The sequence below is a fragment of the Lissotriton helveticus genome, chromosome 5_1 (assembly GCF_964261635.1).
Source record: "Lissotriton helveticus chromosome 5_1, aLisHel1.1, whole genome shotgun sequence".
Taxonomy (NCBI): domain Eukaryota; kingdom Metazoa; phylum Chordata; class Amphibia; order Caudata; family Salamandridae; genus Lissotriton; species Lissotriton helveticus.
The window spans coordinates 106,988,876-107,004,995 of record NC_136065.1 but is presented as its reverse complement, the minus strand read 5'-3'; the positions used below and the strand labels follow the sequence as shown (position 1 = coordinate 107,004,995).

The 16,120-nt window shown below is 45.0% G+C and overlaps 1 long non-coding RNA gene across 1 annotated transcript in view; it reads right to left on the bottom strand.

The window, feature by feature from the left end:
* The window catches only part of LOC144752996 (uncharacterized), a 123,793-nt gene extending 109,694 nt beyond the window's left edge, over positions 1-14,099 (bottom strand). The window contains exon 1 of the long non-coding RNA XR_013594165.1: positions 14,016-14,099. This is a non-coding gene — a long non-coding RNA (uncharacterized LOC144752996). The remainder of the gene's footprint in view (positions 1-14,015) is intronic.
* Between the last annotated feature and the right edge of the window lie 2,021 nt (positions 14,100-16,120).

The following is a 16,120-nucleotide window of genomic DNA, read 5'->3' as shown; positions in this document are numbered from 1 at the left end:
GTTGCAAAAAGTAGAGGCCAGCAGCCAGGATGTTAATTGTTTGGAGTTTTATATTGCTCGAACTTGACCTGAAGGTATCAGGACGCTTAACAGAGGCACCAGTTGCGTTATACAAGGACACATTCATTGTTTTTGTTAGGCATGGGGAGATATTGTGATTTGCCCAGAATCACAGAATGTTGAGAGCCATTGCCGAGACTCGAACCTAGTTCCCCAGATTTGAGATCCACCGCCCTAGCCGTTAGGCCACACTCTCTCCCAATTGAAAGGAGAGAGTTAACTTTTGCAAGGGCAGAACAGGGGAGCAAACAGAACACCTGTCAGATGGGAGAGGACAGGGAGGAAGGCAGATGGTAGCAAGGTACAAGGAATCTGTGTGTGATGTTGAGAGAAGAAATGTTCTTCCTAATCCACAGTTGGGTGGAGACGAAGTACAGGCCTATAGTTTCTGAAGGAGGGTCCAGCCAGCCATCTCCATCCAATCCTGGCGCCGCTCTCACAGCATGAGAGCAGCGCCAGGATTGGTTAAGGGATTTGTTTTGGCCCATGCTGGAGTAGAGAAAAAGATTGGGAGGAGCGAGGATGTGCAAGCCAGGTTACTGATTTATATTTATTTTTTCTTTTCGTCCTCCCCTCTATTTGTATCCGAGCCCTCCCCTTTTCCCCCGGTCCCCATAGCTGGCAGCAGCCACTGAGCACAAACCTATTGTGCTGCATGGTATTCTGCTTGTTCTCCAGCCATATTTACAAGGGGCAGAGACTCTTTCAGGATCCTGTCTGCACAGCACTGCACCATTTGACAATAGCCACAATACCACTCAAGAAGGATTATTTATTCAGCTCTCATCCCCTGGTCGGAGCACTAGCAGCTGTGTGCACTCATTGGAACCCCAAACCTGGCCACATTCCTTGTCTTACTCTAGGATCCCCTAGGCCTTAGGCTGTGGAATATTAATACTGACTTTATAACCAAAACTAAACATGTCTCTGATTCCTGCAGACCATTGCACCAGCCACCATTCCTGCACACAATTCACAGCATTGTGCTTTGTGCCCATGGCCCTATGAGGCAGTGCCTGCTCAGACTCAGACATACAGCAGCCCTGACAACTGGGTGTGTACCCTGGCAAGGGGTGGAAATGGCCTTAGCAATCGCTGTAGATTAGCTTACAGTGGTCCTGGCTGACATAGTCGTGACAGGCTTGGACACCCTGCTGTGTTCAATACCATAGATCACTCAGTTCCAGTGGCCAGACCTATTGACTTTGGCATCTTGGTTACGGTGGAAGCCATGTCTCCTGCCTTCCTTCAAAATTTTTCCCAGTCTGTAAGTCTGCCGCCTTCTCAGTCAAAAGTGCACTCAATGTGTTCCATGTCCACATCTCCCCACACTCTCAAGACTACACACTCAACATGAGGTTTGTATGATTGTGAATCTGATCTTGGCAGTTCTTGATTGCTCATTTTGATACCTAATTCATTTCTCTTTGCCAAGCCTTCAGTGCCTTATAGGCCTTAAGGAGGGATCGCATTGTCGGCACAGCCATAGTCGGAAGTGATCGTACAATAAGGTGACCACCTCCGGCCTAGAAGAAATGATAGTCACACCTCAAGGAAATTTAAGTTCAGCATTGACAAGCAGGGCCCAGGCGCTCTCATGTGCTGGCAACACCTGGAAAAGAGGGATTCTGTAGGAGTAGCAATGGGACTGATGCACATGGGCTCTCACCCTTGCATCCGGTAGCTCGCAACTGCGAGAACTGGGTCGGGCTGGGCTATGATAACACGTCTCAGATCTTGGGCCTGATTCACAGAACTAATTTAAGACAAAATCCTAAACTTACTAATTTAGGTATTCACAGAAGGCATTTAGTAGTCTTAAGTTAGTATTTTGTCTTAAATTAGGATTTTGTCTTAAATTAAATTTAAGTTTAGTTTGTCTTAAATTTAATTTAAGACGAAATCCTAATTTAAGACAAAATACTAATTTAGGACAAAATCCTAATTTAAGACAATATTCTCATTTAGGACAAAATTCTAATTTAAGACAAAATCCTAATTTAGGGCAAAATCCTGATTTAAGACAAAATCCTTCTGTGAATACCAAAAGTAGCACGTTTAGGAGTTTGTCTTAAGTTAGTTCTGTGAATCGGGCCCCTTTACATGCTCAGTTCTCCTCAAGGACTTAGTTCAGGCTGAATAAGGCATGTTCTGTATGCCATATTGGGCATAGCCCTTACCTTGCAAAGTGAGACAGCCTTAGGCTCAGCTTTGGGTCACTCCAGAGCTTCTTGTAGGAAAGAGTGAAGACTGGATATTCAGAGAACTCAGTTTGTATCCAGTGCAGCAGCAGCTGGCCAGCAACTATACTGGATACACGGTCAGGTTCAAAGCTAGACCTAAAGTTCTCTGTTGAAACCAATCACAATAAATTGTGGTTGTTTTAAGTGTACCACAGCTCCATGTCCATGGGGCACAGTGGAGTTGGCGGTCTCAGGTATTTATTGGCTTCCAGACTGCCTTCTGGCCAATCAGATGCTTCTGGTGGCATCTTCTTTCCAGTGTAACGGGGCATAAGCTGCAGGAGATGGACAGGTGGTCCTACTTGCACAAGGTGTGAAGTGCTTGGTCTTGCCTTTGACAATGTCATAGTCCAGGTGTTGCTCTCGTCAGGCCACTAATCAGATACAGCACTTGTCAGGAGACGCGTGACATGGGTGTCTTACCCACAACATACTGGGTCTGCCTGAATAAGAACATGAAGTCACATGGACACAGCTCAGGGATTTCACTCCTAGAGACTGGGTCTGTGTTACCTTGAATCCAGAAAAAAACGAATTAACTCGACTTCAAGCCTATGACCCTCTGCCATTTTAATTTCTTACATTTTCAAATTTTGCATGTGAATTGCCATGTGGTGAATCTTCCCAGTATTGTGCAATTACAAGTAGGGGTGGGCGTAACTTGCTTAATTTGCTGTTGTGTAACTACTTGAAATAACAGCAAATTTATGTGCAATTACACAGAATTATACAGGGAGTTTAACCATGCATTTAGTGCTATTTTCTTAGTTCAAATGCACCGTCATATCCAAAAGGCCCATAAGGATTCTTTTGTGCTATAAAATTGCCACCCGCACTCTGTTCCTGTGCTCCTATAGTAACAATATTTGCCCCGAAATTACTCTAAATTACGCGACTGGGCACTGTTGCGTAATTTCACAACACTAGTGTAACAGGTATAATAAAAATGTCCTGTTACCACCAGAAAGACAGCAGCCTCAGGTAGAACGTGTGGTTGAGTCCACCCTTGAGGTACTTTCCTTCCAGGGCGGGGAAAGGTTGCCGATGCATGACACCATTTTGTGTGTGAGGCTTCCTCTTTCATAAGGATGACCTCCCCTCTCCCCCCCCCCTCCTCCTTCAGCACTCACACATGTTTTCTGGGACCTTCTAAGTCTTACTACTTGAATGTTTGGGTTCAGGCAGGAACATTAACTGTGCTTTCTACCTGTAGCTGCCGTCTGTCTTGGTGTAACAGTCTCTCTCTAGGAGTGCGTACGGCTTCTTACCTCCTCCTCTCTTCCATGTGTTGGGTGTAATAAAAATTTCCCCCAGGCCTAATTACAACTTAAACCTCATGGAATTACATTGTGGCACGGATTTTCCAGTCATAAAACCACGTAGTATTCCCAATTCCGTGGGTTTACACAATTAAAGTTACCACCTGCTCTGGTAATTTTTTGGCAAGAGGAAACATTGTTTGCAGAATTATACTTATCTGCAGTGCTTAATTTGTGCCACCGGAACTCAGTTTTTGGGGCCAGGTACTTATTTTTCCTGAGTGGACGTTTCCAGAGAGCAATGGAACTCATGTTTGGCATACACACTTCCCTCAGTTTTTAAGAGAAAGTATTAGGACTATATTTGCAAAGTAAGAAACGCTTGGCAACATCGCCCCTAAGAGATCCTGCCTCCTTCGACCTCGACCACTAAGTAGCATCCCATAATGTGATATAGCATTTTATAACATAACAAAACAGAAAACACAACAGAAAATCTACAAAGCAAAACAAAAAAAACACAAAGCTTCTATGCAATGTGTACTGTGTATTCATGCTTTGTTTAATGGTATGTTTTATTTGGAAATCGCAATAAAAATTAATAATTTAAAAAAAAAAAACAAAGCTTAACAGAAATCATTACACGAAAGAAAAAACATAACACTAGAATTATTTTAAGACATAACCGAAGCCTAGAAAGTGGCGCGATGAGCACTGTGGGGAAGAGAGGGTGAGTGTACATCTTTGGCTTGTAGCTGGGCCTAGAAGACGCCTCTGATTAGGGAGGGAGGGTGAGATATTACGTCATGCTAGAGAGACATCCAAGGGAGGGGCGCCAGGGCCGTGAGATGCTGCTGGGCTGGGCCTCGGTGCAGCGAGGGAGCAAGTTAAGGGGACGACTGGCGGGGAAGATTGCGGGGCGAGCCCTTGGCCTCACTGCACCGCCAGACCTAACAGTTAAGGGAAGGGCGGCCCCTCTTGTGTTGCTGCGCTCGTCCTGCGCGCCCCGTGATCTCACCAAACAAACCCTGGCTCTTGTTTATCGAGCTGGACAGCGCGCCGGGCTCACAATGACCGGGCGTCAGGCGGGCACGCGCTCTTTAAAGGCTTTCCTTTCAGGGAGAGCCTGGGGGAATCTGCCCCCTGTCCAAATACAATAAAACCATGAATCCGTGCAAATAAAATTTAAAAGGCCCTCGTTACGAGTGGCACGTTATTTTCGGCTCCTTTGCCAGTGCTGTCGTCATTACCACATCCCGCAATTTTATACAGGAATATTTACTGGGAGAAACATCCAATTAATCCCAGAACATGTGGGTTTTTGGTGCGCAAAGTACTATATTGCCCACTGTAATGGGCATAATTTGTAAGAGGTGATAATTATTGCACGCTTTAAATGTCAATTTTAGCGGATATGGGATTTTAGAAGTTGCCATGTTCACTGCATCCTATCCAGGCCACTTACAATGAGAGCTCAAAGCATAAACATATTTCATCAGCAGGCACGGTTCTATTCAGGGTCGGCCTGGGACAGAAAATAGTACGGGTACCAAATAAGAGTGGCCTCCATTAGCGAATCAGATACCTAAAAGGTGGCCCTTGTTTGGAAATCAAAGCAGTTCGAATCTTGAAAAGACAAGCTGTATAAGTGTTTTGCAAACTATTGGCGACTGCATGCATTGGTGCTTGTGGTACACAATGTTTGTGGTAATACCAGGGAAACCAACAATAAACAACTGCCCACCTTGCCATAAAACAGGCCCACAAACAGACAAAAAACACAGGCTACCACTTGTCTGTAAACCAGGCCTTTAGACACTGACATTGCCCTATAGGCCAGTCCAAACCTGGTTCTCCTTGTAGGCTATTTTTATCAACTCAGCCAAACCAAGGCCCTCAAATTAAGGGTCAATCCCGGTCCTAATTCAAATTTATGACTTGTGTGATAACCATCACACATTCACAGTTTTCCTAAGACCTGCTGAAAATTATCAGGTGGAAATGGCATGTAGGAAATGCAAAACATGCAGAATTCAGCCTTAAAATAGGAGGTATTTACTGCAAGTGGTAAATACCTCACCCTGGAGAAATCGTATTTACCATGTATTGTAATTCCCTCACCCTATTTCAACCAACTTGTACTGATGCCCAAGTGTATGATTGTGCATGCTCCTGAACACAGCTGCTCTCCCTACCCCTCGCCCCCCCCCCCCCCAAAAAAAATGGAGCTCATTGTATTTTAATGGAGTTAGTCCTTAGTGTTCAGTTCTGAGAAATAATGTTTGGGCCGCTGAAAAAGGCTTCCTCCGCCAGCTCCCTCCAAAGCAGCTCGGGAAAGCAGCTGTCAAACCCCGCTACTCACTGGAACTGGCAGAGGTCCTTCCTAGCTTGCAGCAAGCCAGGGAAAAAAGACACAGTTCATTAGACATTTTACAAGAAGCAACTGACCCTGGAGACGTGGACAACAGCTGAGCGGAACAAAGCGCCTACAGTTGTTGACATTGTTTCTGTCCTTACACTGGAACTTTATGTAAAACCCGGTTACTGTGGCTCATAGTTTAATTTTAAAATGATATGGCAGTGAGGGGCAAATGCCATAAACCAAATTAACTCATGGGTTTGGTTAGACAGAATTGAATTACATAGGTTTGGATGAGGTTGGGTTGGTTGGGGTTGAGTTGTATCGGGTGGGTATGGTTGGATGGGGTTAGATTAAGATGAATTGGATATGTTGGTGTTGGATGGTTTGGATTGGATGAGGTTGTTTTTGGTTGATGGGGTTGTATCAGGGGTTGGGTTGACTGGAGATGGGTTGATCAGAGTTGACATTAATGGGAGGTCAGGTTTAAATGGCTTTGATCAGCTTCAATTGAACTAAACTCAATGCGTTGGGTTGGATGAGTTGATCCTCTTAGATTGTTTGTGTTGGATGGAGTTGGGTTGGATGAGTTGATCCTCTTATATTGTTTGTGTTGGATGGTGTTGGGTTGGATGTGTTTGTGTCAGGTTACGTGGTCCTGGATGGGATTGTCTTGTGTTGAATGGGTTCTCCTAGTGTTAGGTAAATTGGATGAGGTGAATTTAGGTGGGTGGGATGGAATTGGATTACATGTGGTTAGGTTGCATCGGTTTTTTTTGTTGGGGCTGTGTCGGATGGGTCAGGATGCAAGGAGTTGGGTTGATAGGCTTGGGTTGGGACTGGGATGGGTTAGATGGGACTGTATTTGATGGATTGGGTTGGACTGAGATGGGTTGGAAGGTGGTAGATTACATTTGGTTGAGATAGGTCAGGTTGGGTTCATGGGGTTAGGGCAGGTTGAATGTGTTTGGGTTGGGTTTAGACCCAGGTGAAATTGCACCAGCATAATTCATTTGATGGAGAGCACTTTTAGAAATTCTTACTAAGAAGTGACTATATAGGCTTATCAAACAATACAAAAACCTTCTATTTTCAAATTTTTCAGTTGGATAATATATTGCATATTGCATTGCTATGGCAGTATGGGGGTATGAGGCAGATATGCAGAGTACAATTTACATTTTGCTTCCACATTATAAAGTACTTCATTGGTATGAGTGTGACCCACTGATGCTGCTGGCCCAGTGAGTACCTCAGCTGCAGCTAACTTGCTCTGCTGCTGCCTGTGCTGTGCGTGGTCTGTGTCTGATGGAAGCTTACTCTGCTGCTGGTTATGATGAGCGTGGTCTGTGTCTGATGGAAGCTAGCACTGCTGCTGCCGGTGCTGTGCATGGTCTGTGTTGGATGGAAGCTTGCACTGCTGCTGCTCATGCTGTGCATGGTCTGTGTCGGATGGAAGCTTGCACTGCTGCTGCCTGTGCTGTGCATAACCTGTGTCTGATGGAAGCTTGCACTTGTGCTGCTTATGCTGTGCATGGTCTGTGTCTGATGGAAGCTTGCACTGCTGCTGCCTGTGCTGTGCATAACCTGTGTCTGATGGAAGCTTGCACTTGTGCTGCTTATGCTGTGCATGGTCTGTGTCTGATGGAAGCTTGCACTGCAGCTGCCTGTGCTGTGCATAACCTGTGTCTGATGTAAGCTTGCACTTGTGCTGCTTATTCTGTGCATGGTCTGTGTCGGATGGAAGGTTCCACTGCTGCTGCTCGTGCTGTGCGTGGTCTGTGTCGGTTGGAAGGTTGCACTGCTGCTGCTTGTGCTGCACATGATCTGTGTCTGATGGAAGCTTGCACTGCTGCTGCCTGTGCTGTGCATAACCAGTGTCTGGTGGAAGCTAGCACTGCTGCTGCTTGTGCTGTGTATGGTCCGTGTCTGATGGGAACTTGCACTGCTGCTGCCTGTGCTATGCATAACCTGTGTCTGATTAAAGCTTGCACTGCTGCTGCTTATGCTGTGTGCGGTCTGTGTCTGAAAGAAGCTTCCACTGCTTGTGCTGTGCATAACATGTGCCTGAAGGAAGTTTGGACTGCTGCTGCTCATGCTGTGCGTGGTCTGTGTCTGACGGAAGCTAGCACTGCTGCTTCTTTTGCTGTGCATTGTGTGTCTGATGGAAGCTTGCACTGCTGCTGCTTGTGCTGTGCATGGTCTGTGTCTGATGAAAGATTGCACTGTTACTGCCTGTGCTGTGCATTATCTGTGTCTGATATAAGCTTGAACTGCTTGTGCTGCTCATGATTTGTTTCTGATGGAAGCTTAGATTGCTGCTGCCAGTGCTGTGCATAACCTGTGCCTGATGGAAGCTTGCACGGCTGCTGCTTATGCTGTGCGTGGTCTGTGTCTGATGGAAGCTAGCATCGCTGCTGCTTTTGCTGTGCCTGGTGTGTGTCTGATGGAAGCTTGACTGCTGCTGCTTGTGCTGTGCATGGTCTGTGTCTGATGGAAGCTTGCACTGCTGCTGCCTGTGATGTTCATAGCCTGTGCCTGATGGAAACTTGCACAGCTGCTGCTTATGCTGTGCGTGGTCTGTGTCTGATGGAAGCTAGCATCTCTGTTGCTTTTGCTGTGCATGGTGTCGGTCTGATGAAAGATTGCACTACTCCTGCCTGTGCTGTGCATAACCTGTGTCTGACGGAAGGTTGCACTGCTGCTGCTTATGATGTGCTTGGTCTGTGTCTGATGGAAGTTAGCACCACTGCTGCTTATGCTGTGCTTGGTCTGTGTCTGATGGAAGCTAGCACTGCTGCTGCTTTTGCTGTGCATGGGGTGTTTCTGATGGAAGATTGCACTGTTGCTGCTTGTGCTGTGCATAATATGTATCTGATGGAAGCTTGCACTGCTGCTGCTTATGCTGTGCGTGGTCTGTGTCTGATGAAAGCTTGCATGGCTGCTGCTTTTGCTGTGTATGGTGTGTGTCTGATAGAAGCTTGCACTGCTGCTTCTCCTGCCGTGCATAACCTGTGTCTGATGGAAGCTTGCACCGCTGCTGCCGGTGCTGTACATAACCTGTGTCTGATGAAAGCTTGCACTTGTGCTGCTTATGCTGTGCATGGTCTGTGTCTGATGGAAGCTTGCACTGCTTCTTCTCCTGCCGTGCATGATCTGTGTCTGATGGAAGCTTGCACTGCTGCTGCGTATGCTGTGCATAGTATGTGTCTGATGGAAGCTTGCACTGCTGCTGCTTATGCTGTGCATAGTATGTGTCTGATGGAAGCTTTCACTACTGCTGCTTGTGCTGTGCATGGTCTGTCACAGAGGTTTGCACAGCTAATGTCCTTGCCCTGTTTTCTGCATGTGGGAACTGTGCTGCCCCCTGTTACCCATGCTGTCCCTCTTGTATATCTTGGCATCATGCACTGCTTGTGATTTGTTCTGAGGGGCAAAACCAAATGGGATGATGGACGGAGTGTTGAACATTGAAAGCACTCACCCCAACTGATCTAGGTTTAATCCATCATCATTCTTTAGCTCACTCCACCACCCCAGTTCAGACATGGCTATATGCAAATCAATCTGACCCTGTGCCTCATAGGAACAGTCCAGCCCGAACTGCCAAGCCATGTCTTCCCTGGACAAGAAACAAGCATCCTGGGACCGGTTTCTGGCTAATCAGCCGTCATCAGCCAGGCAAGTTTGAATTCAGTGGCAAAGTGAGCACGGGACCCACGTCTGGGCATATCCTGCCAACTTATGGCGAACAAAGCAAAACCAAAGGGGATGATGGACGGAGCGTTGAACAATGCAAGCATTCACCTCCAGTCAACTGATCTGGGTTTAATCCATTGTTCCGAGGGGCACCTACACCACTAGTGGCTCTGGGCACATGCTGTGTCTGACATGAGTGTTCACAGCTGTTGGCAAAGCTGTCCATGATCTGTGTAACAGTGAAACATGCACTGCTGATGCCCCTGCCCGTCCTATTCTATGTCTGATTAAAGCTTGTTCTGCTTAGGCAGTGCTGAACATTTGCAGTGCCTGAATGAAGCTTGCACTGCTGGTATGAGTGCTGTATATGTTCTGTGTTTGAGTGAATCCTGTGCTCTGGTACTCACTGTGCTGTATATGTTCTGTGCATGAGTAAAGCTTGAATTGCTTCTTCCCCTTCCATACTTGATCTGCACCTCAGTGATGTTTGCACTGTTTGTGTCTGTGATACACATGTTCTGTGTGAGGCATGGATTGGTGGTGTCTGCGCTGTACATATTATGGGAGCAATTTGCACTGCAAGTGTACAGCTGGACCTCTTCTGCACTTGAGTGATGTATGCTCTGCTGCCGTCCATGCTGAACATGTTCTGTGTCTGAATGAAGATTACACTGATGATGCCCATTCTGTACATGTTCTGTCTGTGTGAAGCTTGCACTGTAGGTTCCTGTGCCTCACATGTTCTGGGGCAAGTGTAGGTTTGCATTACTAATGCCAATCTGATCTGAGTCTTTTCTGTGTCTAAGAGAGATGTACAGTGCAGATGATTTATTGTACTTGATTTGTTTGTATGAAGCTTGCACTGCTGGTTCCTGTGCTCTATATAGCCTGTCTGAGTGAAGCTTGCACTGGTAATCCCTATGCTATACATATGCGGTGTCAGGTGGTACTTTGAAGTACTGATATCCAAATTGGACCAATTCTGTGTCAAGAGATGTTTGCACTACTGGTGTCTATTTTCGTCTTGTTCTGTATCTGTGAGGCTTTCACTGCTGTTCCTTGTGCTGTACACGTACTGTCGGAATGAAGCTTGCACCACTGATGCCTGTGCTGAACCTCTTCTGTTTCCAGTAGAACTTTGCACGGATGGTGCCAAAGCAGAACCTGTTCTGTTCTTGCACTGCTGGTGCTTTTGTACTTGTTCTGTCTTAGGGAATTTGCACTTGCCCACACTGTCCATATTTAGCAGAGAAATGTGCACAACTAATGCTTTCAAAGAATTAGAAAACCAAAAATGTGATGGGATCAATATCTGAAGCAATTGCATCCACTGGGAACTGCTCCAAATGAAAAGACATCGATTTGTTTCCCACTGCGCCTCTCAAGGCAGACCTGGCCCTGCTCCAGCAGGGACAGTCTCACCTGTGCTGCCAGGGCACATCTCATCCAGTTCAAACCAAAGCAACCCCGCACTGGTTTCAGCCTAGCTGGGCCTCATGTGTGAGGTGCATGTTGAATCAAATCTCACAAGGAACACAGGACGCTCATGTGGGCACACCCATGGGCTGTGCATGTTCTGTGTCCGAGTGGTGTGTGCCCTGTGCTGCTTTTGTGGGACTGGGAACAGCTTGCATGATCAGTGTAATTTCTGAGCCTGTTTTATGTCTGTTCGAGTTTTGTTTTCAGTGTTGCTTCATCTCTTTACCTGTGTCTATGAGCAGGAAGCTTGCACATCTATCTCGGATGCTCTGATTTCACTGGTAATCAGGCAAGGGACTCCAATGCTAGTCCCAATCCTGCCCCTTTCATTCAAGTAAGGTCTGTAATGAATTTTAGAATCTGCAGTAACTGTACAGAGCAAAAAGAGGAAGGAAGGCAGAGAGAAAAGAAACACACCTCAAGAGTCTTCATCCACTGACCTCAGGAACAGGCTGACTGAAAGGTGTACAGCGAGGACCCTTGGTCTGCCATTGATGGACCGTGGGACAAGGTATCCTGAATCTAAATATACTGAGTTACATCAGGATACAATGCTTTGTAAGTCAGAGTAGAGTGGCCATCCTGGGGATGGACATTGAGAGGCCGTAATACTAAGCATTCAGTCTGGGAGCTGAAGGGCCTCCTCCAAAGGGCGAGACCAGGAGCCAGGGAGGCTGGGAGTGCTTAAAGTTGGAGCAAGAGTTGCAAAAAGAGAACAAACGTTGCTCGGTGTCTTTGGATGAAAGGGTTAATCTGAGTTGCCCTAACCGCTCGAGTGAACCAAAGGTGAGCAAAACAAAGAGGTGCAGGGAACACAAATGGTGTGAATTCTGCAATTGGAGTATGGAAGACATTAATGACTGCTGCAAGGTGAGGTGTAACACTGCTACTGGTGCCTAAATCTTCCCATCTCTTACTGACCGCAAGCGCCCAGTACCTTCCAGCTCCTTCCAGAATGTTCTCTCTTTGAGGAATGTTCTCTCTCTTTCCACCTTGCTCCAGAAGTGCTGATCTGTGTTATCCTGGGACTTCACCCTCCTCTGCCTCCCTGGCTGCCACTAGGCTGCCTGCCACAGTCTCCAAGCCTGGCCAATAGGAAGCTTGTATTATGGTCTTCAGGAAATATGACTGCGTCCTTGCAGCAGTGGACACGATTCCTGAAGAGCGCCATCTCCACCAATCCTAGCGGCATTTCCACGTCACACAACCTCTAGGAATAAGTGGCGCTTCGCCTGCTGTAGCCTCTACTCTTCTAGTCTTGAGAAATATTTTGACTATACATAGTTAGAAGTATTGCCTTTGTCAGTGTTTGTTGTTTTTACTCACTGGCATCTAGTGGTGAGCTTTCAGTGAGGGGTGATATTGCAATTTGTCCTGTGTCAGTTTGGGTTGTTTTGTCTCGCAATAATAAGAGCATGCCGAGGCAACTTACTTGTAGACCCCTGATAAGGATATTGCAATAGACAAGAAAGCCGGACGCTGCTGCATTGCCAAAGCTTCTCTGTGTGCAAGTTCAAGTAACAGCCGAACACTTACTGGCAGTCTTCGTGATGGTCCAGCTCATTAGAGTCCTTACTGGGTGACGAGTCTTCAGCCCTCCAAACAGACACACCATAGTGTATGGAAAGAACTCTTGATAACCCCGGAGAGGTCCACTCAGTGCCAACCTTTCTTTTTTATTCAAAATATTATATTTACTATGTAATGCGCCTTGGAGAGTGGCGTGTGGGGTAAACAAGTGCAGCGTGGCATAAGTGGGGACCCTTCTCACCTGAGCCTTGAAACACCGATCCTACAGTTCCATTTGTTCTATTCCTCTACCCCCAAAGTCTGGCTCTTGAAGCCTCTCAACGGGGCATTTGAACAAGGCCCGGCGTTAAAATCATCACCGCTGTAGCATCCGTTTTCGGGCGAAAAGCAGCGATAATTTTATTTCCCTATCAGCATGGACGCGCTAACGCCAGAATCCATGCCTTTGTGCCCATTTTCTTTGCGCCTCGCATCGCTAATGAGATGCGAGGTAGGCGTTCCTGACTGAAATTCAGCGAAAATAATCGCTAACATAGCTTATCCCTATCAACAAGGAAATTGCTAACCCGCCTAGCGACATAAAAAGTAGCGCTAACCGGGTATATCGCCGGTTTCTTACGCCTGCTAATTTTCCGACTTTGCCATATGTATCATGGGAGGTGGATTATAATGCTAACTCCACATCTCTCTATCTACAATGTTTTCCCTTACGCTGTTTTTATCGCTGGAAATCCTGCGATATTGCCGCTTTTCGACGCTATTGCCGGGATTTCTATCGCCTCGGCGATGCACTTTGTTAATAGTGCGCTAACCGGGCGATAGAATCCGGCGATAGACAGCGTTAGAAATGTGCACGCTAAACGCGGCCAGCGATAATTATTGCTGCCGCTTGTTGATATGCCCCAACACTTGTTAAGCCAGCAAGATGTCTCAGTGAGTTAAATACTTACATAGATAAACTGAATACCGTGGAATTGGGTATTAGTAACATCTACTATTTAAAATACTTACAGAAGGGTAAAAACTGTGTTATACATAATGTATGAAAATAATGCATTCTTCATTTTCGTTATTTAGTTGTTTGATTTGGAAGGTGCTGGTGTGTGGTATCATATTAACATCATGGATTTAATCAGAACTGTGGATTTGACTGTAACAGTAAACTTAATACTCGAGTAATTTGAAAAGCGTAACTAGAGCAGAAGAAACAAGTACTTGTTAACTCAAACGCTGTATTCATAACTCAAATACAAAAGGGACTACAGCGCTGAGTTTTTGGAGTATTTAAAAAAAAAAAAATTCTGCAGCTCGAGTGACAGAGCCATTAAATCATAACGCAGCATTTTTTGAAATTGTACTCGAGTAAGGTAACACGAGCCTACTCACCGTTGGAATCTCCGTGATGACATCTTCCGAACGGTGCCATTGACGATAATGATTCTGTTCCACCGTTAAGCAAGGAGAGGAAGCAAGCGTCAGGCAGGAAGAGGAAGCAAGCGTCACCACACCAAGCGGCGGTGACGTAATGACGCTACGCGGCAGCCATTTTGGGTCAGTGTTAGGTTGCTATGCAACCAATTCTGCCGGAGCAACGAGTTTTAGGGGAAGTGTCAGTTACTATGAGGAAAGAAGAAAAGCGGGATGAGGAAACAGAAACGGTAAAGACTACACTCACCTACACTATCCAAAAGATAGACTTTAGAACACATTGGACAGCGTTTTCTGATCTATTGATATTGCAGCAAAAGAAAAAAAACTACTTTTCAGTACAGTGTTGTTCTTGCAGTCCGTACCTACAACACGAAGATATCCCAGCAACAGAAAGTGGATCTATGCTGCGGACACTTTAATGGGACAAGTGATGCTGAATTTGACAAACAACAGTGTAGATAAAATGTTAGAAATACATGAGGATAAGTGCAGACGTTATGATTTAACTTCCATTAGTGTTGTGTGTGAGTGAAACATTATTTGATTGTATATAGTGAAGTTTGTTGGCAAGTATTGAGGTCACTATAATTTTATATTTCTGTTTGAATCTTCAAGAATTGTTTCACAATAGGTCTAGTGTCTTATTGTGAGCTAGTAGTACTTTTGTGGGCTATACTGTATATAACCACATGAATATTTGAAGGCCATGCTGTATATGGTTATTTTGATTCGATATTAGTCATTTTTCACCAGAGGTTGTTCCACAACTGATGTTGTGTATGAGTATGTCTAAGTATTAGACGACTCATTAACTCATGTTGGTGGCTGCGTAGTATGTAGTCACACGGTTGCTTGAGGACTATGTGGTATATAGTCACCCCTTAGTGTTGTTATTTAGCTGTTGATACTAATTTAACAAGAGTTGTTCCACAACTAATGTTGTGTGTGAGTATGTCTAAATATTAGGTGACTCATTAACTCATGTTGTAGTGGCTACGTAGTATGTAGTCACACGGTTGTTTGAAGACTATGTAGTATATAGTCACCCCTTACTTGTGGTTTAGCGATTGATACTAATTTAACAAGAGTTGTTCCACAACTAATGTTGTGTGTGAGTTTGTCTAAATATTAGGTGACTCATTAACTCATGTTGTAGTAGCTACGTAGTATGTAGTCACACGGTTGTTAGAAGACTATGTAGTATATAGTCACCCCTTACTTGTGGTTTAGCGATTGATACTAATTTAACAAGAGTTGTTCCACAACTAATGTTGTGTGTGAGTTTGTCTAAATATTAGGTGACTCATTAACTCATGTTGTAGTGGCTACGTAGTATGTAGTCACACGGTTGTTTGAAGACTATGTATTATATAGTCACCCCTTACTTGTGGTTTAGCGATTGATACTAATTTAACAAGAGTTGTTCCACAACTAATGTTGTGTGTGAGTATGTCTAGATATTAGGTGACTCATTAACTCATGTTGTAGTGGCTACGTAATATGTAGTCACACGGTTGTTTGAGGACTATGTGGTATATAGTCACACCTTAGTTGAGTTGTTTAGCGGATGATGCTAATTTAACAAGAGTTGTTCCACAACTAATGTTGTGTGTGAGTGTATCCAGATATTAGGAGACTCATTAACTCATGTTTGTGGAGACTATGTGGTATATAGTCACCCCTTGGTGAGACAAGAATGAGTTATGTAAGTGCTCATTCTTAGTCCATGGAAAGCGCATTGTTTCCTGAAACTTGATGTGTTAAGTTCATTCCTTTGTGTCTTACTAGTTATGCTGGTTTGGCCAACTTGTATAATTAGCGGCATAAGGATATAGGATGAAGATAATTGTTCTTTTCAGAAAAGCAATGCAGTGAAGGTTGCGTTAAGAAAAAAAATATTTTATTCGTGTTGTCCATTTGTACTTTGGTGCACAGTTTTATTATCTTTGACTATATGTACTAGAATACAATTAATTGACAACTATTTTATTGCTTTATGTAATTGTACCCATAACGAAGGGAGATATGTTGTAACTTGTGTTTCCCTGCTGCTCAGCTAG